The sequence below is a fragment of the Balaenoptera borealis genome (genome assembly GCF_965194805.1).
Source record: "Balaenoptera borealis genome assembly, chromosome: 9".
Taxonomy (NCBI): Eukaryota; Metazoa; Chordata; class Mammalia; order Artiodactyla; family Balaenopteridae; genus Balaenoptera; species Balaenoptera borealis.
This window is the reverse complement of record NC_138873.1, coordinates 71,712,065-71,739,953: the sequence shown is the minus strand read 5'-3', so window position 1 is coordinate 71,739,953 and position 27,889 is coordinate 71,712,065. Positions and strand designations below refer to the sequence as shown.

Here is a 27,889-nt window from a genome sequence, read left to right as displayed (position 1 = left end):
GGTCTTTTTATTTTTAGAAACATCTCTATTTTATGTATATATATAATTTTTTTGGAGTCTGGTTGATTTACAATGTTGTATTAATTACTACTGTACAGCAAAGTGACTCAGTTATACATGTATATATATTCTTTTTCATATTCTTTTCATTATGGTTTATCATAGGATACTGAATATAGTTCCCTGTGCTATACAGTAGGACCTTGCTGTTTATCCATTCTGTATATAAAAGCTTACATCTACTAAGCCCAACCTCTCACTTAATCCTTCCCCCATCTCCCTCCCCTTAAGGTGGTCATTTTAATCAATCTCTTCTTGCTTCTACTTTCTGTGCCTTAAGTGACTTACTCCTGTTCAATGTCATAAAGATGTTCTTATTTTTTTCTCTAAAGATGTTCAAGTTTTTCTTTCCAAATTAAGGTATTTTATCTACCTATATTAATTTTGTGTATGCTGTGGACTGAAGATCTAATTTACATTTTCCTATATCAATGGCTTCTTGTCCCACTACAACTTATTAAAGAGTCCATCATTTCCCTACTCCTTTATAAAGCCAGATCTGTCACAAAATGCATTTCCATAAATGTATGGGTCTATTTCTTAGTTCTCTCTCAGTCCCATTGGCTTGCCTTCCTGTGCACCAATACCACACTGTTTCAATTATTATCTTGTTGCGTAATTCTTGACTCCTTTTTCTTCTTTTCTCAATTTTTATTGGTTATTCTGTGCCCTTTATTCTTCCACATAAATTTTAAAGTAAGCTTTTCAAGTTTCACAAAAATCCCTTTTGGAATTTTGTTAGGAATTATATTAATTTATAGATAAAATGTAGAAAGGTTGGTGTATTTGTAATATAGATTCTTCCTGGTATACTGCTCTATTTACTTAAGTCTTCTATGTTTTACAATAATGTTTTACTATTTTCTCAATAAAGGATATGTTATGAGATACTTTATAGTTTCTGTTGCTAGAATATTTAATTACTATGATGTCATCAATATTGGTGAGCAGTGTGACGTTCTGTGGGATGTCAAGATGATCAAGGTCCCTGTGAGTTATACTGTGACTTACAGCAGTTAACACAGCTCTGGGGCAAGCCAGTGGATATACTACTATCCATATCTTTTCTACAGAGCCCTCTGATTGAAAGCACTCTGGTTGCCCTTGGCGCTCCCTGTGCTACAAAGTTGCTAGGTCATTTTTGGCGGTTTCTTATTCTCTCATTTCAAGGTTTGTTATTTTGTAATCTGTGGCTGAAAATATCAACATTGAAAATATTTGCTACCCTGTTTCTGTTATCTTTTTTGCCTGTTTGTGCCCATTATGTTCATATAATTGCTTAGGTATTTTTGACCATAAGCTACTCATTTTCTTTGGAGAATTTTTTGTGGCAATCTTTGAAACCTAGGATTAAAGTTCAGTCTTCTAGGCAAGATTTAGTTTTGCTTCTACGTGGCTCCAGTCGCCACTACTTGAAAGTATGGAACCATTTTAAATTTACAGCTTGAAGTTTTTTGGGTCACCCAAGTGATGTGAATATGGACTGAACATCCATATGAGGAGAAATTATTAATACAACCCATTGATAAACCTTATTTCCACACCTTGCTTTGTACAGGAATAAGGCAACTTTTCCTGAGTGTGGCAAGGTGGAGAGATTTATTTCTTGTTCACCATTTCACCATGAAGGTAGACTTTTAACATCCAAACTTAAAAGCAGAGGATCTCCTATTAGCCTCCAACCTTGAGAAGGCCTGGGCTATGTCTCCTGAACTCCATCCCAAGAGTTAATGAAAATAAAAATGCAAGTCACTCAGGTTTGAGAGAGAACCTCAAAGCAAAAGCTGCTTCAATATCTCTGGGGCTAGATTTTGGTCTTACAAGTCTCTTTTTCCCCTACCTTTCCTACCCTTCCCCAGCACACAGGGTAATATCTTCCCTAGTCACACCAGTTACACAGGTTAATACTTTCCCTACGCACTTCCATCACATCCGGGCCCATAAGTCTTGATTGTATTTTCATCTTTTTTGATGTTTTTAAGAAAACAAAATTTAAATACTTAATATAGAATTTTTAGGTTTTCTCCCAATGGGAGGGACAATCTGAGTATCTAATAAGGTACGGTACAAAACACAAAAGTGTACACTTACATTTTTAACTTGCTTACTTCACTCAACAAAATCTAACATTACACAATGTCTTGATCATATTCACAAACATTCTAAGAGAATTCGTCTATTCCCCTTCCTAATTTTCTTCTTATTATTGCCTTTAGTTCTGCCTATTTACCCCATGTTAGTTTTCTATTGCTGCTGTAACAAATTACCACAAACTTTGTAGCTTCAAACAATAAAAATGCATGATCTTGCAGTTCTATAAATCAGAAACTCAACACAGGTCTCACCAGGCAAAAATAAAGATGTTAGCAGGGCTATATTCTCTTTTGAAGGCTCTAGGAGAGAACCTGTGTTCTAAGCTTTTCCAGCTTCTAGAGGTAACCCTTATTCCTTGGCTTGTGTCTCCGTTTATCTTCAAAGCTAGCCATGGCAGGTCACATCCTTCTCGCATTGCACTCTCTCTGACATTGCTGCATCTCTTTCATGGCATCCAGTAAAGGATCTTGGATTTTAATGACTCAGATGATTAGATCAGATGGCACCTAAGAAGGGATTATCCTGAATAATCCTGGATAATCTCCCCATCTCAAGGACCTTAACCTTAATCATATCTGCAAAGTCCCTTTTGCCATGTAAGGTAACATATCCACAGGTTCCCATGACATTTTTAGGAAGGGAGAGGAGGGTGGCATTTTTCTGCCCACTGAATCCCCAGTAAAAATTTATTATTATTATTATTATTATCAATTCTTACTTATATTTATCGATATACTCTCTAGATTCTTTGCTCATTGTTGCTTATCCCTTTCTACATTTTTTGCCTTGAAATTATTTTCTTAAGGAAGAATATATTTTATTGATTCTCTTAGCAAATATCTATAAATAGTCTTTTTAATCTGTCTACACCTGTCTTTGTCATATAAATGATGGTTTACCTGGGTATGGAATTCTAGGTGCTCTAATTTTTCCTCCACCTTATTAAGATAGTATTCCATTGGGATCTAGCATCTGTTGTTGCTCATGAGAAGTCAGTTTTCAGTCTGGTTGTATTCCCTTGTATGTAACTAATTTTTATCTCTGGTAGCTTTTAAGGTTTTTCTCTTTGTGTTTGATATTCCTCAAATTCATTCCCATAAGTTTAGTCTTGAATTCATTTGTATTTATCTTACTCAAGACTCAGTATATTCCATCAAGTTGAAGACTTATGTCTTTCCTCAATTCTGCAAATGTCCATGTTTTTTTACTTCAAATATTGTCTCATCCTGTTTCTATAATTTTCTTCTTTCAGAAAACTTAATAGATGTATTAACTATTCTATCTCAAGTTTTTTATCTTCTCTTTTATATTTTCTATCTTTTTTACTCTGCCTACATTCTGAGTAATGTTCTCTTGTATATTTTTCAATTCACTAATTCTCTATTTAGTTGTACTTAATCTCTAATACCTTTAATCCCCTAATTCCTAATGCCTCTAATTCCAGTGAGTTTTTGCCTTAGAGTTTCTATGTCTTCTTTTACCTCTGTACCGAAGCTTTATTTACCTCTTAACCTTCATTAATCCTCATATGTAAAGAACTCAATATCTTAACTACCTCTCTCTGCTTCTTCTTCAAACCATACTTATACAAGCCATGGAGCTCACTGAATATTTATGACCAATGCTGTCTAATCTCTTGTTTGCCTGTGCATGCCTCCTTCCTACTCGTTAAGATGTACACTTACTGAGAGCCCATTGTGTTCATCCTTAAAACTGATTATGCCTATAATATTTTACCATGTATGTAGGTAAATTAATTATCAACATATTAATGAAACAGGGATGTGAAAAGCAACTTGTTTATTCTCTGAAAACTAAGTTTAAACCTGTGAAATATTTGATGAAAACAAATTGCAAAAATAATCTTGTTGAATTAGATATGTGCAAATAACAAAAATGTGGGCAACATAAAAATCTAGGATGCTTCTGCCCGCAAATACTTTATAATTTTTTATATATTAATTTATATTTGTCATTTTATTTTATATGTTTTATATATTTATATTATTTATTTATTTTTTTATATTTCACTCAGCTCTAAATAAATGGGGACTGGGCATCTAGATGAAGCATTATTGATAAAGCATCCCCAAGGAAAACCACAAGGCATAAAAAGACTGGCAAATCAGTGTATAGTAAAGTTAAATGAAACTTTTAATATAGAGATATTTATGATTCCTGATTTTATCTAGTTTTTTAAATTAGCCAAACAATCCTTGGTTCTAATTATGTCAACTAAAAAGAATGCTCTTTACTGTTTATAAAAAATATTTTTATACATTATGTATTGGGGATGCTGCATGGTGACCTAAAGAAATGCTTTCAGCAGTTTAGGCCCAATGAAAAAGGATTTTTAAGGATCTTAATAAACTAATCTCTCAATAGGTAGAAAGATGACAGATAGAAAAATGGATAGATAATTTGTAAAGTGCAGAGATAAGTGTTACAGAAAAAGGACAATGAATTTCAGAAACAATGGGTTATGGTCAACATGAATACATATTTAATAAAGAAAAATCACTGCACTTATTTTTATTAAAATATTTGAGCTCTATAAAAACAAAAGAATTTACAACATATGTACGTTATACTCCTTTGTTAACTACTTGCAAGATATAACATTTGTATACAATACAGAGACCTGCATCAAGCATACAGCATATAACATAACTCTTTCACAATATTTTCTTCTAGATAATGCAGTTTGCAAACTATTTCTCACATATTTCGAAAGGGATTTACATAGATATCTCCATATAATTATTATGACAAGAAGTTCATAATTAGGCACTTTTATGTGTTGATGAAGGTGCTATAGATTGTTTAGAATGAAACATGTAGGAATTGTGCCAGTGCCAGTTGTAGGCCCGTATGCCACTGCGTCTTTTTGTTGTGCTTCTCTTGCTCTCCTCCATGGTTCAGGGTCAGGAGGTGATAGGAAATGGAGCAGGGGAGGTAGAATACTGGTCCTTGCAGGCCATGTTCTTAACTTCCATATAAACTGGCTTCCAAAGGGGTTCGGCCAATGGGAAACACACCTAGAGGCTGGAGGGCAAGAGGAAGAGTGAACTTAGGGTATTTCTCATTTTCTTTCCCTCCTCTGGTGATGACGCTGCAGTGGCTGTAACTCTAGCTCCCAACTCCTGCCATGGGCACCACTAGCACCCCTTCCTTCCTTTATGTCTTCAGCTGATGAGTGGTAATGGCTTCCTGCTATTGCTAAACTTTGATTACCTCAACATCCCCTCTTTAAATTCTCAGATTCTCCATCATCTGTGTAATCAATCCCTACACTAAATCCCCCTCTGTTGTAAATATTCCAAAATCTTTGCCATCCTGGTGAGTCTGTGATTGATACAAGGATTAAGTTACAGGGTCCAAATTCTAGAGTTTAAAAATTTTGAGGCCTTTCTTGAATATTTATCTAAAATTCTACTGCATTTATGGGCTGTAAGATGATATTTAGTTTAACATTTAATATTTTAGCTCTTAAAATATACTATTTGAGGTTATTTATTCATTAATTCATAGAGTTCTACAGACCATCATTTGGATTATAATTGAGATTCAAAGAAATTATAGTTGACCCTTGGACAACGCCACGGTTAGGGGCACTGATCTCTGCGCAGTTGAAAATCCACATATAGCTGGCCCTGGGTATCCTCAGGGGATTGATTTCAGGACCCTCAGTGGATACCAAAATCCATGGATGCTCAAGTCTCAAAGACAACCCACTGTATCCCGGTTCTGCTGCACCTGCAGATTCAACCAACCGCAAAAATGTATTACTGTTATTTATTAAAATAAGTCCCTGTATTACATGGACCCTTGTAGCTCAAACCCGTGTTGTTCAAAGGTCAACTGTAATTAGGTTGCATGGCTAGTCAAATAACTCTAAAAGTTTTGAAGCTAAGTAAAATGACACATATTTAACTACAGGGCTGACCACCAATGTTGCAACATTGTATATGTAGTAGATGCAAAAACTTAATTGTTGATTTGTTTTGGAATTAGTTGATATAAGCCAATTGAATAAATTGCTATGTGCATTTTTACCCCTTCGTATATGCCATATGTCACATTATAAATGACACCATTTCAAGCTCTATCAGATGTATATGATATAGGGAGGGTGAGACTGTATAACCGAGTTCCGCAATAATCCAATGTCATTTTTAATTTTAATTTTGCTCTTTAAAATTTTTTTTTCACCAGGGTTGCTAAGATAGTGAAATTGATGGTTTTAAATTCTTTCTTCTTTCATGCCCCCTACAAAATCTGTGATGGAGATACTAATGAAAAAGTAAAATCCTAAAGCCCTATCTCCAGAGGAGTGAAAAACAGCAGGAAAGGAATAAACTGTAGGCTTTTGAATTATGAGGTGCTGACTGTAAACACTCACCCAGACCCACCAAGCTGCTCTGGGTTCATCCCTTGACAGAAGCTTCAAGGCCAGTTGCTGAGGGTTTGAGAATTTAATTTCTGTACTTAAAATTTAAATACTGGGTTTTTAAATTTTCTGGGACAAAAATTAAAATGTCTCTGTATTCTTATACCCAAGAGAAACAATAATGACACAAGAAAAATGAATATCCAATGATATCTAAGCCATTGACAACATTTCATTCTTTAAAATGGAAATATTTGATTAAAGAAGCAACTCTGATGATGTGCTGATCACAAGGAAAAGTATGGTTATTCTTGGATGTTTCCCCAAATAATAGTATAATGAGGACACCTAACCTTTGACTTGCTGAAACAGAGACTATTCCCTATGTGAAAGCACATTTTAGAGCAGTGAGATAAAACAGAGAAAGCAATTAGCTCTTTGTTTGCCTGCCATCTGGAAATAGCTAGCTGGGCAGCCGCATGAAGTAGACTCTTGGGTACATACAGATGAGGACTAATAGGAGAGCAATGTTATTTGGCAGCCTGGTCTCTAAACCAAAAAATGATGTCAATATTGGTCACATAATTATATAATGACCCAGTAGATGGGTGATCTGAATTAATCAGAGCACGAGTAGAGCATTTGCATGTCTGTAGACCTGGATTCTCTGACGCAGCTCCCTTACCATGTACCAGGTGACCAGGTGGCCATTTCACTCTGAAAAGTGGTGATGTAACCATGGGTGGTATCTTCCTTCCCACAAGTGAGACTTAACAATGCCTAGATGAATAACCTCAGCAGGTCTTAAAATTCCTGTACCTGGCAGTACTCAGTCAACTTAATTGAGTATCATTCAGGTTTTTTGTTTTGTTTTGAGAATAATGACATCATGGAGAAGAGATGTGATGTAAGGCCTATATTAAGTCCCAATATATGTGCTGCTGTGACATCTGGTGCAATCAGGAGGGACTCCTCTGGCCTAACTGCAAAATCCCCTCCATACTCTGTTCTGCGGGTGAGGTCTCCTAGCCAAACAGCCCTCCTTATCAAGGGGACCAGGCACAGTGCCTGCTTATTCCTAAGTAGTGGGCTTTAGCTCCCTGCCGGTCTAAGGAATTATTCAAACAAGTCAATCATATCCTCCTGTGGAAACCAGAGGGCACTTCGTCTTCTTGATACATCTACAGCCCCTGGTTTATCACTCTGTTCCTGAGCACAGCCTTCATGTGGCCCCCCACGGCACGCAGTGCCCCACCCTCTGGGTTGTGAGTATATGTGACTAACAAACTGCTGTTGATCTCATCCGTCCAGAGGTGGTTATTGTTGGTCAACCTTATAACCCTAGGGCGGGAATCCCTCCCTCACCAAAAGGATGAAGAGGAGGTGATTAAAACAGAGTCAAAGTTAACAGTTCTCCTGAGCTGATGAAAACATTCCAGTGTTGAGATTATATTCTGGACATGAGGCTAAGTTTTTATGTGATCTGATAAAGAACTTGCTTTCATAACTTTCTGAGAATCAGTCTTCATAGTTTATGATAATTACTAATACTGCTACTGATGCTACTATTACTACTACTGGCTTTTATTTATTTATATGTCAGACACACGCATTATTCTATTTAATCCTTACCCTCATTTTACAGCTAAGGAAACTGAGATAGAGAGAGGTTAAAATAATTTGCACATGGTCATAGGGTTAGTAACTGGCAGTTTCAGGTGTAAACCTAACTGGTTGTTTACTTTGCTTGTCTTTTACCTTCAGAGCTTCTGTGCTTAACCACAAGATTATACCACCATCATCATTTGCTATAATGATTATAATTCTGGAGAGCCTCCAAATCATGGTTAGAACTCACATAGAGTTGCTTAAAAACCACTGATAAATGGCAAAACACTTTAATTCAATTGAATTAATGAATACTTGCATTGTGACAAAATACTGGATACAATATATGGTTGTTAAATTTAATTATTGATTTCTTATTAAGTGCACTTATGTCTAGAGTTGGTAGGACATCCTACCAAGTCAAATAAAACTCCCAAGCAGAATCAGTAAATACATGTAAAGTGAAAGACTGTATGAAAGAATGAAACTAGTATTCTTGTTTAATAATGTACAAACTACTATCTAAATGGCCAAAATGCTCTAAAATTTATATAGAAAATATTGGCAAATGAGAATATAAAAATGCAAAAAATTAAAGATAAAAGGAAAACAATTAGTGTCATAGTCTCTAACGTATTTTAAGATGATTCTAATTTTAAAACATTTTCTCCAGACCCTCTTTTGAATTCCCCATCCCACGGTTTCATTTGGAATTTGAACTTTGTAACAAAGAGAATTTTTTTTCAGAGTCAGCAATTTCGAAAACAAAATAAGTGTTATTGCTTAGATGACCTGGTTTATTTCACACAGAACCAGGCAAATGGAGAATGAAAACTTCTGTTTTTCACTTTTATAGATGGAAGATGCACCATGGGAAAGTTTGCCAGCTATATTTTTGGTCCTATACACACTTCATGGCCATGGCCACTTTTCCAACATTTCCTGAACTGGACCTACTTGCCTCTCTTTGATATAGACTACAGCAACTTATTTATTTCTTTATGAGAAAAATATCGAGACAATTTGCTGTACATTCATTAATAACTAAAATAATGTGGGTGTGTGTTTGCCCACTTGCTGTTGGTTGGCTGGTTCCATAGCCTTCTTGACCATGTGGCTTCTACTAACACTGTTGCCATTCAGAGTAGAGAGTTTCCTCACTTCATGTGTGGACAGGTCATGCACATGAGGCAATACTTGTGTGCAGAAACGATTTTCAAGTTATATAACAACCAGTACAACACAGGCACCCACTGAACAGAAAGGACAACGGAGCAGAGGCCGGAGCCATTAACTATTTGCTAGATTATGGGGAGATCCAATGGGTCCAAAGGGAAAAGACAGAGTTACACATGGGAGGCAGCAGATATTTTTGAACTGGGTCAGAATTATTTCAATATTTTAACAAGAAATGTAGTTATACTTGTGTATTCTTAGTGCGTATCATTCCTAAATATGTGTGTCTATTTATTATATAAATGTATACGTGTATATATATTATGTAGGTTATAATGCATGTACTCACAGAACGGTTGAAGGGGCTTTTTAAGTATCTGCAATTTTCTTTACAACATTTATAAACCAAAAGTCTCCTATGACTCCAGGATCTTATCTTAATTAGTTGTACACCAGAACTCTTTAGTGAGACACACTGACAGATGAGTACTGATGAGGAAATTTATCCAAGATGGTTTTAAAAGTTAATAGAAAGAAATTTTAAAATGTTTTGATGTGGCTCCTTTTAGGGGAGACCTTTTTGGGATAAGGAAAGTGAATTAGAAAAAAACTACCAATGTTCTTTTCATCTTCATCATAATTAATTCTACCTGTGCATCATTTTGGGTCCAGTTTCCTATACATATTTGTAATGTGGGTTTCATTTCCATAAAATGGGAACATAATAAATATAGGGTTTACTAACGATTGTTTTATGTGGCTGCCAATCTGCCAAGTCTCATTCTTAATTATTGCCAGGAAACTAGGCATTTTCCAAACATATGTTTTAGATTTAAGACTAATATGTCATGTCAGCCCTCTCTACTGGACTGATGGGAGCCCAGTGGGACTTCAGAGTGTCTGCTTTAGTGGGTGACTTTTGGGGGTTAGCTAAAAGCCCTAATAGGAGGAGATAGAGCAAAGCATCAAAAGTTTCTGAGAGCAAATTCTACAAAGAAATACATCAAAGAGTTATGCTTTCATTATAAACTGATACTTTTACTAGACAAGGATAGAGATCGATCTTCCTTTGGAAGCCATGGAGTAAAGGAAACCAGACCCTAAGCTACATTAATGAACCTAATTGCAAGGCTCTTGTCTTCTTTGAACAACATTACCAGGAGTTTTGCCTCAAAAAAAAAAAAAAAAAAAGTATATGTGGCTTTTTCATTAGCCTGTGCAAACCTGGTATGTTCCATCAAAGAATTTATTCCATGACTTGGAAAAAAAGGAAACTGAAAATCAAAAAGATCTGGTCCAAATGAGCTATATTTCTGAATGTTCCCCTCAAAAATGTTTTTCAAGTCCATGGAAATACCTTTTGGCGGTTTGAGTTTGCTCATCCAACACATACTTTGCTTATGACCCATAGTTCCCTGATCTTGGCCAAAGAGCTCAGATACCTGTTAAATACACACGTAAGCATGAAAAAAATTATTATCGACATAAAAATATATCTTGTTGTTCCCGAATTGTTTTTTAAGAAAAAAAATATTTAGCACGTAATACCTCAATTCTGCCTTTGGATGTTCAAGTGCTATATCTACAGGGCTTAGAAGAGGTGGTACTTTTTCCCTAAGAAAAGTTGGGTAGTTTTCTATTAGATTTAATTATTTATTAGCCTTTTGAGTTTTTTTTTAAATAAGTATTGTCATTAATTCATAGAATTCTGAATGCAGATACGTTTTATTTGAATATTTGGTTAAAGTGGGAATTATTCGAGCTCCATGCTAGCAATGTCTTCATGTGGCAAGGTGACTTCTATAATGACAAGGTCAAACACAAAAATGAATACAGGACATTTGCTGGGCATCAGTTCCTATTCAAAACATTATGCTCTGTTCTTGAGAAATGGAGAATGATACATGCAGAGTTTACTTTTCCCCACCAAATGCATCAAATGCATTGCAACTGCAGCCAACACTTTAGAAATGGTATGTGCATACATCAATACATAAAGATGACATAATATTTAAAATGGAAGGAAACGTCAACATCTATAACTGATCAAGCATACTCTGAAGAGAAGAGAAAAATTGTATAATTGTAGAATAGCCTTAAGGCTCAAGACTAAGTAAAAGCCTTGGAATTCAGTATTGTCATTATTTACTGTATATATGTTATAGTATATTGAATACTATATACTCAGTTCAGTGTACTGAGCTGAAAACTAGGATTCATCAGTCTGATGAATTACACTTACATCTGATGCTTGACTTTAATAAATCACCCGAGATCATTTAATAAACAGTATGTGAGATAATTGATGATGATTCATATAAGACATTGTGCCTCACTCCTTTGGAAATAAGGATTGAGTTGAGAAATTTCAAGGGAAAATTAACATTTTATTTCAAATTTCTTTCTTAACAATTGGGACATTAGAAGAAGAAAACGAATGACTAGGAAAATATTTATTGATAAAACTAGGGAATTTCAAAAACTGTCAGGTAACACTAACCAATAGATTTTGTTCTCTTCCTTCTCCTCTTCCTCTTCCTCTTTCTTCACCTCCACTTTAGAATTCTGGGACCTTTAATAGAAAGCATTTAGAAGATAAATCTCCTCAATTTAAAATATTTACAAATAAAACCTAGCCTATCTGCCAACCTGCCTGAGGAATTTGGCAAAGCTCTGGGGTAGGTGTGTAGTTTTCTCCTGTGTCACTGCAAACACCAGCAGAGAAGGAAAAGTAACTTCTCCCCTAATTCATTGTTTCAGGTCTTGAAAGTATTTCCCAAGCATGTTTTTGTTAATAGGGTCAATTTATTGATTGGTTGATTTGCTTGTTTGCTTAACAGTAAGACTTTCCTTTAGCAAGTGTGAATAACTCTCAAATAATGTACTATTTAGAATTGTCACAATCCCAAATGGATAGAACACAGGCTTTGTGGGTTTGAATCTGAGTTTGAATCTGTTAAGACCCTGGACAGGCTTTCTAATCTTTCTCATCCTTTGTGTTTTAATACGTAAAACACACACTGTGTATGGCAGCAGCTCCCCCAGAACTGCCACAAGGAGCAAACACGACAGTGTACGCAGAGTGGCTGCACAGTGCCTGGCACTTGGGCAGCCTACAGTGAATGGCAGTGGTGATTCTGATAGCTGTGGATCCTTGCCTTGCCAATTAATCCTCCTGCACAAGGCACTGCTCTGTGGGGTTGGTGCCTGGCAACCTTGTTAGAGGAGTATTCTCCATCCAAAAGAAAATGGCCAGGGATGACACAGATCTTCTCCCACCGGATATATCTCCCTCAGGGTTTGTGAAACTTAAACCCAGCATGGACTGTGGATATGAGCTAAATTATTTTGTGATGAAATGTCCAGAATCAAAAATTCCTTTGACCCCAGAGCAACCTTGAGATAGCAAACATTTTAGAGGGAATTTGGCTGACTTTCAGAGTTCTGGGCATTGATTTTTGACTTCTTCTTATCCAAGGACCACAAGCAGTTGAGGCCAGGATTGACCATCTGGATTGCATCATCTAACATTTGTTTGTATTTGTGCATTTTGTAGTATGCACTCTTTTCATCATCATGGTTGGGTAGGAATTCCCCTGAAATTTAAAAATTTAAATTATAGCAGCCACACTAAATTGTCTCCTAGCATTTATATTAAATTCATTTTCTTAGCTATTCAAAACTTATTCATTTTGTTATTCATTCAGTCATTAAGCTCTACCCATATAATTCTATTATTTTACCTGGAATAGCTATTTATCTCTGACCATCAAACTCTTACCAATCCTCAGGGCTCTTTCCTCCCAGAAGTTTACAGTAACCTCTCTACCAGAGGCAATATATCCCCTACCATAGCACCTTCATAGAATTCAGATGTCATGTGCTACCCACTACCTTGGATGACAGTTTTATATATGGTATGTTTTATATCTGCCCAAGAAGACCATAAGTTGCTTGAAGACAGGCACCTATTATCTTTATATTTTCCATCGTACAATACCTTGTACATAATTGGTTCTCAATAAATGTTCATGTGTTTCTGTGGTTCCCAAAAGGTTAGACAGTTATTGACAGCAAAGTGATTTGTTTGTTTGTTTAAAAAAGAACACACTGTATTATTTCTGCCCTGTCCTGAAAGTAAAGATAAAGAAAAAAATTCCTCTGACTAATGCAGGAATTACAGATAGGTTCTTTCAGGGGAGGAATAGCAGAGGTAAAAACATATTGTTCAGTTCTTCCTCCTCTTTTGCCATGAATGGTGTTTGGACTCATCTGTGATGTGTCCTGAACATGTCACCACACATCAGAGAATCCCTGGAGAGAAATGTGCCGTGAAATAAAGGCAGAAAGGATATTTCTTCTTTTCCTCTACTTTTGATAACAATCCCTAACTTTTAACATAGTCACTGTTTTGAATTCATTTTTCAGGTCTTTCCCCACAGCCAAAAGGTTGTATAGAATTGGGATCCATGGGTGAACGGCTCCACAGATTTTTTAAATAACAAAAATAAAAGATGCTGATTAAGAGGTGATTTTGAGGATTAAAAACACACAAATAAACACACCAAACACAGGTTAACCTGTGTCCCCCCTCACAGGTCCATGAATGATGGCACAACTCATCCCTAAGACAGGCTTGGTCAGAGGGGAGGGAAGACCCTCCAAAGGACGTACTGACGCAACTTCCCTGAAAATGAAGGAAAATATATCTTTAAAGGGAATACATCTCCGGAGAATATAAAAACTAATTTGATACTTACTGGTAGTTTTAAGATTCAAAAACAAATTAAACAGAGCAAATGAAAGGCAGGAGCATGGAGCATCAAGAAAGAGGGGATAACTCTTAAGGAAGGACATTCGTTACAGTACTGATGGAATCTATTCAGATGGAAAGGAACTGAAGTAAATAATCATCTTTTTTCTTTTTGTAGCTTATGTTACTCATTAAGATCAAATAGTGCCAACTTACACTGAGAAATATTGTTTGTTTGGCATATAAATGAATGAATCAATGAATGTATTACCTAATTTAATTCACACAACAATCCTGTTGTTAGGAATTATTGTCCCAATTATATGAGTAAGAAAACAGACTCATAAAGGTTAGATAAGGAGCCCAAGGACACACAGTGAATAAGGAGTAGAGCCAGATTTCCAACCCAGATCTTTTGATTCCAAGCTGAGCTTTTTGTTTAACAGGAAAATCATTGCTTCCCTTTTAAAAAATAAATCACTGTTGTTGGCAACATTGTGCGTTGGGTGGACAGATGATTCAAAGGCTTGTCCAGAGGAGTTCTGGATCCACCTTAAGACCTTTAGAATCAATCATCAGAATGGAAACAGTTTAATGACAGTCTGGGCAATGACCCCATTACGTCCAACAAACTGGGGAGAATGAGCCTTCAGCTTGATTCACGGATTTAACTGTTGTTTCAGGCGAGGCCTGAAAGGAAAAGAAGTTTTGTCAATTATGTTTTAACAGAGTGACTAAGTTGTGAGCATTTCCAATGAAATCTTTTTTTTTTTTTTCTTCAGAGGTTAGTTTTACTAGCTTTGGAGACAATGACTCAGGCACCCTTTCCTGCTTTGCTCTCTAATTAGCAAGTCTGAGAAACATCACCTTCAGAAAGGGAGGGGAAATAGCCTTGATTTTGTGCAAATCCTCACTCACACCGTTCCCCTAGATGGACTTCTAGAAATGTTATCAAGCCGTTAAAGAAAGTTGATGAAAGGAGAAAGTACATGGCCTGTTACAACCAGCTTCCGAGAAGCACGGGCCCGGCCCTCTGACACTATCTTTCAAAGGCTCCCAATGTTTTCAGACACACATTTAATCAAACACCTATTTATTCCGTGACCCCCTGGAGTACCAGTCAAGTGCTGGTAGGTTGTAAGATATACAGTTTTATCACCGCTATCCTAACACGTGCAGAGAACCACAACCAGAGCTCGTGGTGAGGCAGAGACGGTCAGGAGAGGAAAAGGTGAAAGCAATTTTTCCAAATTGGCCTAAACAAGAGTTGGGCTATGCAATTTCTCTTTTAGTCTGAAAACATTATATTGTTTAAAAACCTCACCATCTGTTTTATGGGCTTTTGGAAGAAACTGCCTCAACGCTGCATCCCAGGAAAAGGAGAGCATCCCTGCTCCCGGGACTCCGGGCGGGCGGGGACACCGCGGAGATGCGGACGAGTGCCCCCGGGGAGCTGTGGCCGTCCGCAGAGGCACTTTGATAGTCAGTCCCAGGAGAGATGGATTGTAGGGGCATTGAGGCTTCATCATCACCCAGGCGTTTTCAACAGAGTAAAATTCCTGATTACAGAGGAATGTGACGAGGTTTGTTTTACACAGTTATCAAAAACTTCCAACATTTTAAGAGACTGAGCGCTGAATGTTACCCACTGGCAGAGTGTGGGATGATTGCACTGATGTGTAACCTCTCTTTAGAGCAATAAATGAGATGCCGTATGGAAATACTAAAACAGGGTGAGCAACGGGGCCGCCCATCAGCCAGATCGCTCCAGCAGACATGTTTTTGTTTTTGTTTTTGTTTTCTTTTTTGGCTTTAAGGGTTTTGAGAAAAAAAGAAATTTAGTTGCAAATATGTTGAAGATCAGAGTTCACATGAAAATGCAGATATCTGGCTCCTCTTTTTAAACTGAGAGATCTAGCAACCTGGGGGAGGCCCACATTTCATCATGATCTCAGCAAACACCTGACGCTGAGAATCCATGGACCCTTAGAGAGATGTGGGAGGGAGCATTGGCCAGCCTCACAGTTCCCACAATTTCCCTACGTTTGCTTACTTAAGCCATTTAGGTCCATGCCTGGCCCTGTATTTGGTTTTGAAACCCCAGTAAATAAATGGAAGCCAATAACCTGACCCTCAAACCTGGAAGATATAACTTCCACTTAAGAAGCAGCAAGGCAGCAATTAAATAGCAATGTAACAGGGAATAAAACATTAGAGTGCGGTTTAAATCATTCTAGGCCTGCACCTTTAGAGTTTAGAATTACCTGCAAAATAAATTGGTTGGAATAAAAATGTGTTACAAAAAGAGAAAAGAAATATGAGCACTCACCCCAGACCTTGCAAAAGGGCAACTGTAGAAAGGGGACTTTAGTTTACCTTTCTCACTCTTTAAAAATTATCTCATCGTGAATCTTTTCACAAATAATAAAGTCATGATTAGCTTCAATTATCATACCCTGTCAATTTTGTCAAACCACCTTTTCCAAAAAAAACTCCTCTGGTCAGAGCCTTTAGTACTTTATTTATTTATTTATTTAATTTTTATTGGAGTATAGTTGATTTACAGTATTGTGTTAGTTTCAGGTGTACAGCAAAGTGAATCAGTTATACATATACATATATCCACTCTTTTTAAGATTTCTTTCCCATGTGGGCCATTACAGAGTATTGAGTAGAGGTCCCTCTGCTATACAGTAGTCCTTATTAGTTATTTATTTCATATATAGTAGTGTGTATATGCTAATCCCAGTCTCCCAATTTATCTCTCCTCCCCTTTCCCCCCTGGTAACCATAGGTTTGTTTTCTATGTCTGTGACTCTATTTCTGTTTTGTAAATAACTTCATTTGTACCATTTTTTTAGGTTCCACATATAAATGATATCATATGATATTTGTCTTTCTCTGTCTGCCTTACTTCACTCAGTATGACAATTTCTAGGTCCATCCATGTTGCTGCCAATGGCATTATTTCATTCTTTTTTATGGCTGAGTAATATTCCATTGTATATATGTACCACATCTTCTTTATCCATTCCTCTGTCGATGGACATTTAGGTTGCTTCCATGTCCTGGCTATTGTAAATAGTGCTGCAAGGTGTATGCCCAGTAGTGGGATTGCTGGGTCGTATGGTAGCTCTATTTTTAGTTTTTTAAGGAACCTCCATACTGTTCTCCGCAATGGTTGTACCAATTTACATTCCCACCAAGAGTATAGGAGGGTTCCCTTTTCTCCACACCCTCTCTGGCATTTATTGTTTGTAGATTTTTTGATGATGGCCATTCTGACCAGTGTGAGGTGACACCTCACAGCAGTTTTTTTTTGCATTTCAAAGTAACTAATTTCAGTGGACATTTGAGACCTTAGCCTATCTGGGCATTCATCAACCTCTATGGAGATCTAGACCCTCTATGGAGATCTAGATGTCCACTCTACAGCTCCACGTAGGCACCTCACCAGCATATTTATGTGGAACCCTTGATTATCCCTCCAAACCTCCATCTGCACCAACATTCCCCATCTCAGTAAATGGCAACACGTCCCCTCAGACTCATAAAGAAAGCTGGTCAACTTGATACCTCCCTTTGTCTTTACCTCTACATCCAGTCAACCCCCCAAATCTTGGTCTTGGTCTTCAGAAACAGCCTCTTCACTTATTTCCATAGTTCGTCTCTTGCCATGCCCTCTCATCTGTCTTGGCAGACAGGTGACCCCTATAAACCATTAGCCTGATAATGACCAGCTCCACTTAGAACTCATCATAGCTGCCATTGCCTCTGGAACCATTTAGAATTCTTAACATGGCCCTCGAGGCCTCACCTTGAGCCACTTTCCCCACAACTCACTTCACGTCAGCCATGATGACTTTGCGGTTCCTTCTTACTGCAGCTCCTTCACACATGCTATTCCCTTTCCTGAGATGCTTGTCTCTCCTCCTCTCCCTCCCTGACCTGCAACCTTCACCTCACTAACTCCTCATTCTCTTTCAGGGCTCAGTTTAATGTCACTTCTTTAGTGAAGCCTTTCCCAGCCTCTATGAATATAAACCTCACAACACCTGGACTTTTCCATCATAGCACATATCTGCATTACAGTTATCCAGTTGCTTATAAAATTTTGATATGTCTGTCTTCTTCTTTAATTGTAAGACCCATAAGTGTGGAGAATGTCTGTCCTATTCACAGACACATTACAATATTCCCATCTGCCTGGCACATAGTGGGTGTTCATATGTTGAGTGAATGAATGAATAAGTATTACCTATCTGTCAGATATAAACCTTAAATGAAGAAGACCACCATGATTCAAGGCGTACTGTTTTTAGGGATCCAAGAAAGCAATAGAAACATACAGGACAAATCATAATTCCAGACACTAAGCCATAGTGATGAATAACTATGGCTAGGGAGTTTGGGATTGACATGTACACACTGCTATATTTGAAATGGATAACCAACTGTATAGCACAAGGAACTCTGTTCAATATTATGTAACTACCTAAATGGGAAAAGAATTTGAAAAAGAATAGATATATGTATATGTATAACTGAATCACTTTGCTGTACACCTGAAACTAACACAACATTGTTAATCAACTATACATCAATCAAAAATAAAAAGTTAAACAAAACACTCCATTTGCATGAATAACTAGTGAGATGATTATAATCACATACAGTGTCCTAATTAAAAAGGGCATATTCACTGCCTACAAAATCACTGTAGGGAAATCATGTCTGTACATGAAAACTTTGATTTCTATATATTTTCTTAGCCTGTTTATTTTTGGCTCAGTAACATCAGATTTTAGTTTTATTTTGACTATTGGTATTTCATGTGTGTCTGTCATATGTTGGTGTTTCATATGTTGCTTGCTGTGGGGAAGAGCTAAATGATTCCAAACTAAGTTGGTTCAATATTAAAATCTCTCTCTATATTAAGTCAAATGTGTTGGTTAATCTAACAAAATATTGGTCGTTTAACATTTTCAAATAATTTTCAGTTATGATTTCCTGGGGAGACTGGTTTTGTCCACAGAAACAGGTCATCTTTCTTCAATTATTCCTAAGAACTTTTATTTCATCCATGGATCTTCTGTAGTTCTTCTGATTGTTCAAAGATGTACACAGCCTTAGTTAGCACAGCAATATTTATTGAATGTGTACTCTGCACCAGGTACTGTTCTAAGTGCTTTATATGTATTTATCGTTTAATCTAACAAATCTATGAAGTGGGCACTACTGCCAATATATTCCACATTTTACCATATGAGAAAACAGAGGCACAGAATGATAGGTAAGTCATCCAAAGTCATCAACTAGTAAGCCATGAAGCTAGGATTTGTACCCAGGCATTCTCTTTACAGGGCCTTCCTTACTCTCGACCTCTGTGTATGGCAATAGGTATTTAAATGAATACCTTATTTTTAACTTTAAATTTTGTTTCTATTCACTGTAACATTGCCATACCTCTCCTTTAATTTTCATGGATATGTTTCGAAATTATGTCATAGAACAAGCTATCATTTTCATGTTAATGCAATGACTTTCTATGTCATGTAATTATCATTTAGAATTTTAGCTTTATGTTGCAAATATGCTATAAATACGTCACCAGTTAGGTTGTTATCTGATCATTTATTCCAGTTACCTAACAACTTTAAAATGGGGAATGTGATCATCTTTTTTGCTCTGCCTTCTTTTCTAACTCCATGATACGAAGGTTTATACAGGCTGGTTTTTTTTTTTTTTTTTTTGGAGTTTATTTATTTATTTATTTTATTCTTGGCTGCGTTGGGTCTTCGTTTCTGTGCGAGGGCTTTCTCTAGTTGCGGCAAGCGGGGGCCACTCTTCATCGCGGTGCGCGGGCCTCTCACTATCGCGGCCTCTCCTGCTGTGGAGCACAGGCTCCAGACGCGCAGGCTCAGTAGTTGTGGCTCACGGGCCCAGTCGCTCCGCGGCATGTGGGATCTTCCCAGACCAGGGCTCGAACCCGTGTCCCCCGCGTTGGCAGGCAGATTCTCAACCACTGCGCTACCAGGGAAGCCCCTAGGCTGTTTTATAAGATCTATGACACCTCATTCTCCAGATGAGTCAAAGGTTCTTACGCAATAATTTTGAGATTTCCTGAGAAAACAAATGGCACTGAATTCTAGGCCTGTAACTCATGTCAGATTCTGTGGTTACCTTGTAACTTATCAAATTCTTGTCACCCCAATCAACAGAACCTACAGAGAGAAAACTTTCTCCCTGGGTTGTTTTTCTGGTAGCTTGAAGACTGAAAGAAAGGACAGTGTAAAAGTGTGCTTGAAGCAACATTTGCTTCATATTAAACTCCAGAGTATTAAATAAATTCTCAAGGAGGCACTGGCCTGTGTGAAGTCAAACCCACTGTGAAAGCAGAAAATGATAATTGACCCTTTCTTAGAGCAAAATCTCCTGCTTCCATCCCACCACTGAACTAGAGTCAAGACCCTGAGACCTGAGAGTTTCCTCAGTAGATAGATTCCCACCCCAAATGAGCCATGTACTCATGCAACCAAAGAACCAGCAGAGACCTCTGGGACCCTGGAGTCCGCAGTTCCCAAGTGCTCCTGCAGCCAAGATTCCTTTTAGCTCCTCCCCCTCATCTCAGCTGTGGACCATGGCTTTGGAAAAAATTGTTCAATTGAACTGAATATGTTAAATATAATTAACTATATCTGCCAATGTTCTTCATCTAAGATCCATATAAATATATATAGTCTGAGCTTCTGATCCAAGATCCTCACCCCACAATAACTTGAAATAATTACTAACCCAAGGCAAGGAAATTTGAGATTATGCAATCTTAGAAATAAAATTCAGAAATGCTCTTAGAACCTGACTGCTGTCTTCAAGGACGTTTAAGTCTGGAAAATGATGATATGTCCAATCTGGCATTATACTGAAGACCATAGAGACATAGAGACCTACCCAAGACCAGACTACAAGGGAGACCAGAAACTATGCATACAATGTATCCCAAGTCTAGCCAGCTCAGCAAGGTACAGGTCAAGTCATTTGGGAGAATATTTGCTCAAAGCTGAAATGGACTATTCTGCCGAAACCTGCTACCAAGACCAATTCCATATCAGAAAATGAGAAACAGCATGTAAAAGAAATTTGCAGGAGTTAGGTTTGTTGAGTATAATGTGACACTCTGCAGAGAGGAGTGAAAATGCAGAGAAAAGTCTGGACGTGGCTATGAACTTTCATGAAAAGTGGGGTAGACTGGGATTCAGCTGACAAAGACTAATGCAGGAGGTGAGAAATATTTAGAGTGAGTATTCATGGCTTTACAGAGGAGGAGGAAACCCAAGGAAAACAAATTACATCAGTTAAGTCTAACAGGTTAGAGATAAGAGAAGCACAAGAGCCGAGGGAGATAAGGTAAACCCAAAGGGTTAAAGAGTATTAAGAGGGCAAATCTATCAGGAGGAAAGGATGATGAGAGAGAAATTGGAGCTTTTAATAAATGAGCAAGAGCACAGAATTAATCACAAGTCTGAAATATGCTGAGCTGCTGAACTCATTTTTTAAGTCAGCCCCCTCGGTGGAAAAAAAAAAAACAAACCCAAAAGGTAAGAAAAAGAAGAAGTATGGTGAATTTGAAAGGAATGAAGGTCTTAAGAAAAATGCCACTGACATAAAACAGAAGAGGGTTATCCATGTGTATGAGCCCTCATGAAATCAGCCCATCCCCTTTCTCTTTAATGGTGGTGGTAACTACAAGAAGATATGAAACAATGAAGAAACAAGTGCTAGGTTTAGTGAAGCAACTGGTTATTACTAGTTCCCAAGTTAAACTATTTAATTGAATTAAACCTTTTCTAGGGGTTATAGATGCTAATTTTAGACCTAGCACAAACCTCTAAAGATATTTTGGTCCAGTCCTTTAAATTTTGGACAAGTAAACTCTCACTCCCATTTTAGAGATGAAGTAACCATGGTCACAGAGATAGTAGGTGCTGGAATTGAGACTAAAATCAAAGAGCTCTACTCTCAGGCAGAACTTTCTGGATTTCAAACTGATTGCTATTAAAAACTATCACTTATAACAAAGTGAATCAGCTATACATATACATATACATATATCCCCATATCTCCTCCCTCTTGCGTCTCCATTGTAAAGCAATTATACTCCAATAAAGATGTTAAAAAAAAAACAACAACTATCACTTATTGGGTCCCCACCATGGGCCAGTACTGACCACACTGCAGTACATCAAATCCACTCAACAATCTGTGACTAATGTGTCCTACTTCCTTACAATGAGGAAACTGAGAACTAGGTAAAATGAATAAATGTCCAACTTTACAGTTGGTATGTGAAAATGTACTAGTTACTATTGTCTGGAAGCCTAATACAGAGATACATTCTGTTTTGAGATATCTTACTAAGTGAAAGAAGAGCTTTAAAAACAAATGAGAGGTGATTCACCTTTCAAGAAGTTCACAGAAAAGCAATGACCATAGCATTCATTGATTCCTTCAAATATCTTAATATCTGTAGCTATTAAGTTCCCTGCAATTTTATTATTTAACAATGCTAAGAAGACAAATGGAAACAGTGGTATCACCACATTACATTTCAAATACGAATCAATAAGGTCAATTGTGATTATCCTCAACTTTTCAGGAATACATCTATTTCAAACAAAATGAGACCCACCTGTGGAAACTAGAATCAAAGAGAAAGTGACACTGTGATTCTGCACTTTCTGGGGAGAGTTCCAGCTATGCTCCCAGGCAAACAAGAGGACCGGGTGAGGAAAGAGGCAGAGCTAGGACCTTCACATCACGTGGAGCAGGAAGTTTACTGGGGGATTCTTTGCTACCATCACGGCGATGCAGGAGTCACCTGAAACGTAGCAGCCACTACAACCCCCTAGTCACCTGGCTGTCAACTTGCCAACCACAATTCCCCTTCTCCAGCTCAGAGAAACAGGATATTACACTTCTTGGAACTATGAGGAAAGAATCCAGGCATGGGATGAAAAGAAATGTTTATTTCTTGAACACCTTCCTCCTTGCACAGGAAAGAAATGCCCTGACAATTTCTTTAATAATAAGATACCTTACCCACTAGTAAGTTTCTAAACTCATTTTCACCGAGAGGCACATACACTTAATTATCCTTACATATTACTTTGTATCTTCTAAGTAATTTGCTTCTAAAGCAGCCAAACTAAGGTGTAAGCAGGCAGGCTCTGGAGGTGAAGGGTCCTGGCTTTACTCGGTCAAGTCTTCTCTCAGACTCCAGTTTCCTCATATGTAGAATGAAAATAATAATGCTACTTAGCTCAAATGACATGAAACGCATACGATCCTCAGATGGTGTGCACACAAAGGTCTTAAGCATGATACCTGGCAGAGGGTAAATGCTCAATATACAATAGAAATTATTATAATTATTTTAAAATTAATTTAGCAGCCCACATCGATCCACAATCAAAATATGCTTTTCCCTCTTAAGGATCATTTAAATTTTCCTTTTTTCTTCTCAGTTAAATAAAATTCTCATTTTCTTTGGTAAAGCAGTTAAATGCATACGATATCTGTTTTGCATATTTTTGAGAAGAAAGTATTACAAATACAGTTGATAGAGGGATACCACAAGTGTAGACAAAGACATCTCTAACATCTTTAACTGGGCAACCGACTAAACTCACGCTCCATCCTCAGTGTTTCTTTGAGTACAAGCATTTCTGATCTAATCTAGTCCTAAAAAGAGAGTAATTGTCTAAGCAATGGCTTTCTTGGTGTGTTATACTGACACTGGGAGATATAAACAACTAACAAAGTGCTAAGCCTGATTGGTGGATAAACCATGTCTGACCCTGGGCTTGAGTTTCATAGAAAACAGGGGATGTTTCCCAAGCCTTTTGGAGAAATGGGTGCAGATCGCCAGAAATTCAGCACAAACTGTGGAGTTGAACATTATCAACGTGAGAAAATGAATGAGCATGATAAAAAATGTAATTGCTATATATTAGGAATTTGACTCCACTTCTTTGTCTTCATTACAAATCTTTCAGGGAAACAACATTGCCTCTTAACTTAAGTGGGCTAGCATCTTAAAAGCAAATGCCTTCTGCCTCTGAGATATTTTGGAGAATGAAGCCATGAACCCATCCAATGCTTATGTAATGCATGGGTACTTGACATCTGCCAAGCCCTCTGCCAGGGAAATCCAGACACTTGCAGCCAAAAAGTTAACAGCAAAAGAAGGCAAGAAACTCTGGAAAGTGATTAGGGAAAGGAATAATGACTAAATATCCAACTCAGTAGAACGTAGCAGGCTCACTGGGGGACTTTTGAAAGGAAGGAGGACGAGGATGTACAAACCCATTGTACGTCTTGTCTAAGAACACTATGGTGTCATCAGAGGATGAGTTTTAGTATTACTCAGAAAGATAATAAATGCGCATCCCTGGAGCAGATACCATTGCTAAAGCTGATTTTCCCTCATTAAAGTATTTATGATGACACAAGATTTAAATTTGTTCTGTCTCAAAGCTGGCACTGGGGTCCCACTGGGCCAGTTTGAAATCCTCTGAGCCCATGCCATGTCTTACTCCACCAGTCTTTGCTTCTCCTTCTTGCCACTGTTTGTATACACAGTGCTATTGTATCCCTTGCTGCTGGCCTAACAAGTTTACACCTTCTTTAAAATTCATCTAAAGATGACAAATGAACCTAGAATTTAGAAACACATTCACCAAATATTGTCATGATTTTTAGGATGGCAACCCGCACTCTCTTCTGTCTTGGTGTTTCCTCCCATACAGATTTGGGTTCACTCTAATCCAAGACGAAAAGGTAGGAAGCTTTTTAATTTAATTTTGGGGGTCTAATTAAGGATTGGTCACCATAGAGTGTTCTATGGTTTTTAGTTACTAAGGACAGAAATACAACTGCCTGTGAAAAGTCCACATAGTATACAGATAGTGTTCTGAGAAATCTTAAGCTAACATATAATCTTTCCTTTGGGTTATCCCATTGGGATTATTGAATGTAGATCTGATTTTCAAGAGGCAACTGTTCAGACGGGATTTCCATAGCCCAGGCTCTCTGCCCCAGCTGCCCATCAGTGACATGAAAAATTCCTCAGCAAAGTTCCGTGTGATTCTAGGCCAGAGACCAAACATAATTCCTTCTTCTCTTCACCACTCCTATTTAAAAATGTAAGCTTATGAGTGCTTGGTCATCCTCTACAAGAATGTTCCTGCCATCCCCCCTTGGTGCCCTGCCCTCCTGCCTGCGTGGTGGCAGCTGAAGCCAGGTCCTGCACCTCTGTCCTCACGCAGGCCCCCGCTCTTTCCTCAGCCATTTGCTTTTCTGGAATCTCCTCCCTGACTCAGCCCGCCCCCCACCAAGATTGCTGTTATCAGGGCTCAAATACCAGTCACTCCCCTATGAAGTAAGAAGAGATACCTTGGCAGCCCCAACGAGGCAGGAAAACGCTGGCATCTCATCAGTTTTCAGGGTTAGAATTTCACTGTCAAGCTCACTATCTGCCCTTCCCTCCCAGGTAAACAGGAGACGGAGGCTCGCAGCACATTCCTTTCACGCTCACTGATTGCCAGAGACCACTCTTCCGTCGAACACCAGAGAATCTCCGAATACTGTTGCTCAGGTGGTGCCTCTGGTAGAAATCAGGAAAATGTCCTTCCTGTCCTCTCAGCTGGGATGCTGTGGGCAAATCAATAGCCTTGTCAGTTAATATTCAGGACTGGGCATTTTACACTCATAAGAAACCTTATGTACAATTCAAGTTATTTAATAATAGGATATACATTGGAGATTCACATGCATATGAATCCTACTGCTAGAATGTCTAGTCTAAAACAACAACAACAAAAGTACTTATCTTATTCAGAAGTTTAAAAAGATGTTTTTAAAAGCAAATAAAATTCAGGAGTTAAAATCTTCCATCTCACCCAAATTGGCTTTAGACAACTTGCCAACATTGTCATATTCCGTGGCTTTTCCCCCTTTTGTTAAGTTAAATTCTACTCTCAGAATGCTTACTCAGCAGCATCAAAAAATCATTCTTTAAATTGATCAGACACCTTGATTCTCTCCTCTCCAAAGTCTCCTGCCAAAGACAAGGGGAGTCATAAATGTGGAATGGAGGTGGGTGTCTGGCTACAATGTCTGCTTTTCTCTTCAGGGCCTTCCCAGCATCTTGGCTAAGATTCTTTTCTGAAAACCTCCCATGCCATTGTGCTCACCATGAATCTTCTCCATCTTCTTTGATCATCAGTTTGTTCTCACCCCATAAGTGTAGACATTCTTCTCCTTGGCCCTCATCTCATCTGTGCTGGAACTTTCTCTTACATCAAACATCACTTGAATTTTCTATCAGCTTCTCTGGATTCACAGGTCAAACCAATCTCACATTCTTCACTCTTCTACCCAACTTTTCCTCCTCCTGATTTCCTTCTTTATTCTCCTAGAGCCTCCTGTCCAGGCTCTAAACTTTAGAACTATCTTGGACTTAACATTTCTCTCCCTCTGTTTCACCTCTAATCACTGCCACATTCCTTTTTATTCTATGTCCTCAATGTCCTTCTCATTTTCTCTTAAGTTCATACCATCTCCACTCTCATTAGGAGGTCATTCATTATCTCTCTCCTGACCTGCTATAAGTGCTTTCTGGCAGGTCTCCCCACTTCCAGGCTCTTACTTCTCTCCGTCTCACTTGTTAGGAACTTCCTGATGCCTGGCACTATTCTTGCCCTTGTTCTGCTCAAAGGCTTTTGTTGTTTCTCCATTCTCTATGGGAAAAAATGTTGAAAGTCTTGTTCCTGACAAATGTGACCCTCTGAAGTATTTTTTTCCAATCTATATAACACTTCATTTTTCATCCTATTAAACCGTTTTTTACCTAGCCCCTTTTTTTTTCACTCTGAAGGAATTCCAAGTACTTAAAGATACACAGCTCTCAACTTTGTTTGGCCAAACTTACCCCAACAAAAAGCCTCTTTCCTTCTCTGCCTGTTGAAATCCTACCTATTCTTCCATACCCGAATGCCATGAATTAATCCCGGATTTCTCAGATGGAAGATAATCTTTTTATCCTCTATTCGCCACAGTACATTGTACTTCCATTATGGTAGCGTATAGTAGGAAGGGCTTCTTTGAACTGTAGTAACTCATTTGCCCATTTAATCACATCTTCCACATCACCAACTTGAGAGTAAGGGTTTGTCTTTGTATATATCCACAGTAGCCAGTAAAAAGCCATGAATTCAGTAGAAAATACTTGAGATGAACAAATGCATCACCTGAACATGCAAATCTCCTCACACATAAAGGACATTTTGCCTGGTCCATAAAGTCTCAACATTTTAATAAAGTAGTATTTCTTGCAATATGTACCTCTGTCTTTTTTCTTCCTCAAATATGATATAGTGAGTGTACAAATGGGAAAAGGAGATGAAGTTAAGAAACATGCCTTCAGCAATCCTGAATGAAAGAACTATCTACTCCTAATCTTAACCATTAAATGTTGTTGGTTCATTTCACTCTGTAGAAGGCAGAATAATGACTCCTCAAGGATGTCCCCACCCTATTCCCAGAACCCATGAATATGTTAGGTTATAGTCAAAAGGGACTTAGCAGATGTGATTAAGTTTACTAATTAGATGACCTTAAAATAGGGAGATTATCCCGGATTATCTACGTGGGCCAATGTAATCCCATGAACCCTCAAATACAGAAAAAGTGGTTAGTCAGAGTCAGAGAGATGTGGTAGAAGAAGAGGCAGGAGAGATGCCAAGTGT

The 27,889-nt window shown here is 37.8% G+C and overlaps 1 long non-coding RNA gene across 1 annotated transcript; it reads left to right on the top strand.

The window, feature by feature from the left end:
- Window positions 1–940: 940 nt before the first annotated feature.
- On the top strand, window positions 941–27,519 carry LOC309635159. Its single transcript, XR_014248680.1, has 3 exons — window positions 941–7,559; window positions 7,858–19,810; window positions 20,131–27,519. It is a non-coding gene; the product is annotated as an uncharacterized lncRNA (long non-coding RNA).
- The last annotated feature ends 370 nt before the right edge of the window (window positions 27,520–27,889 follow it).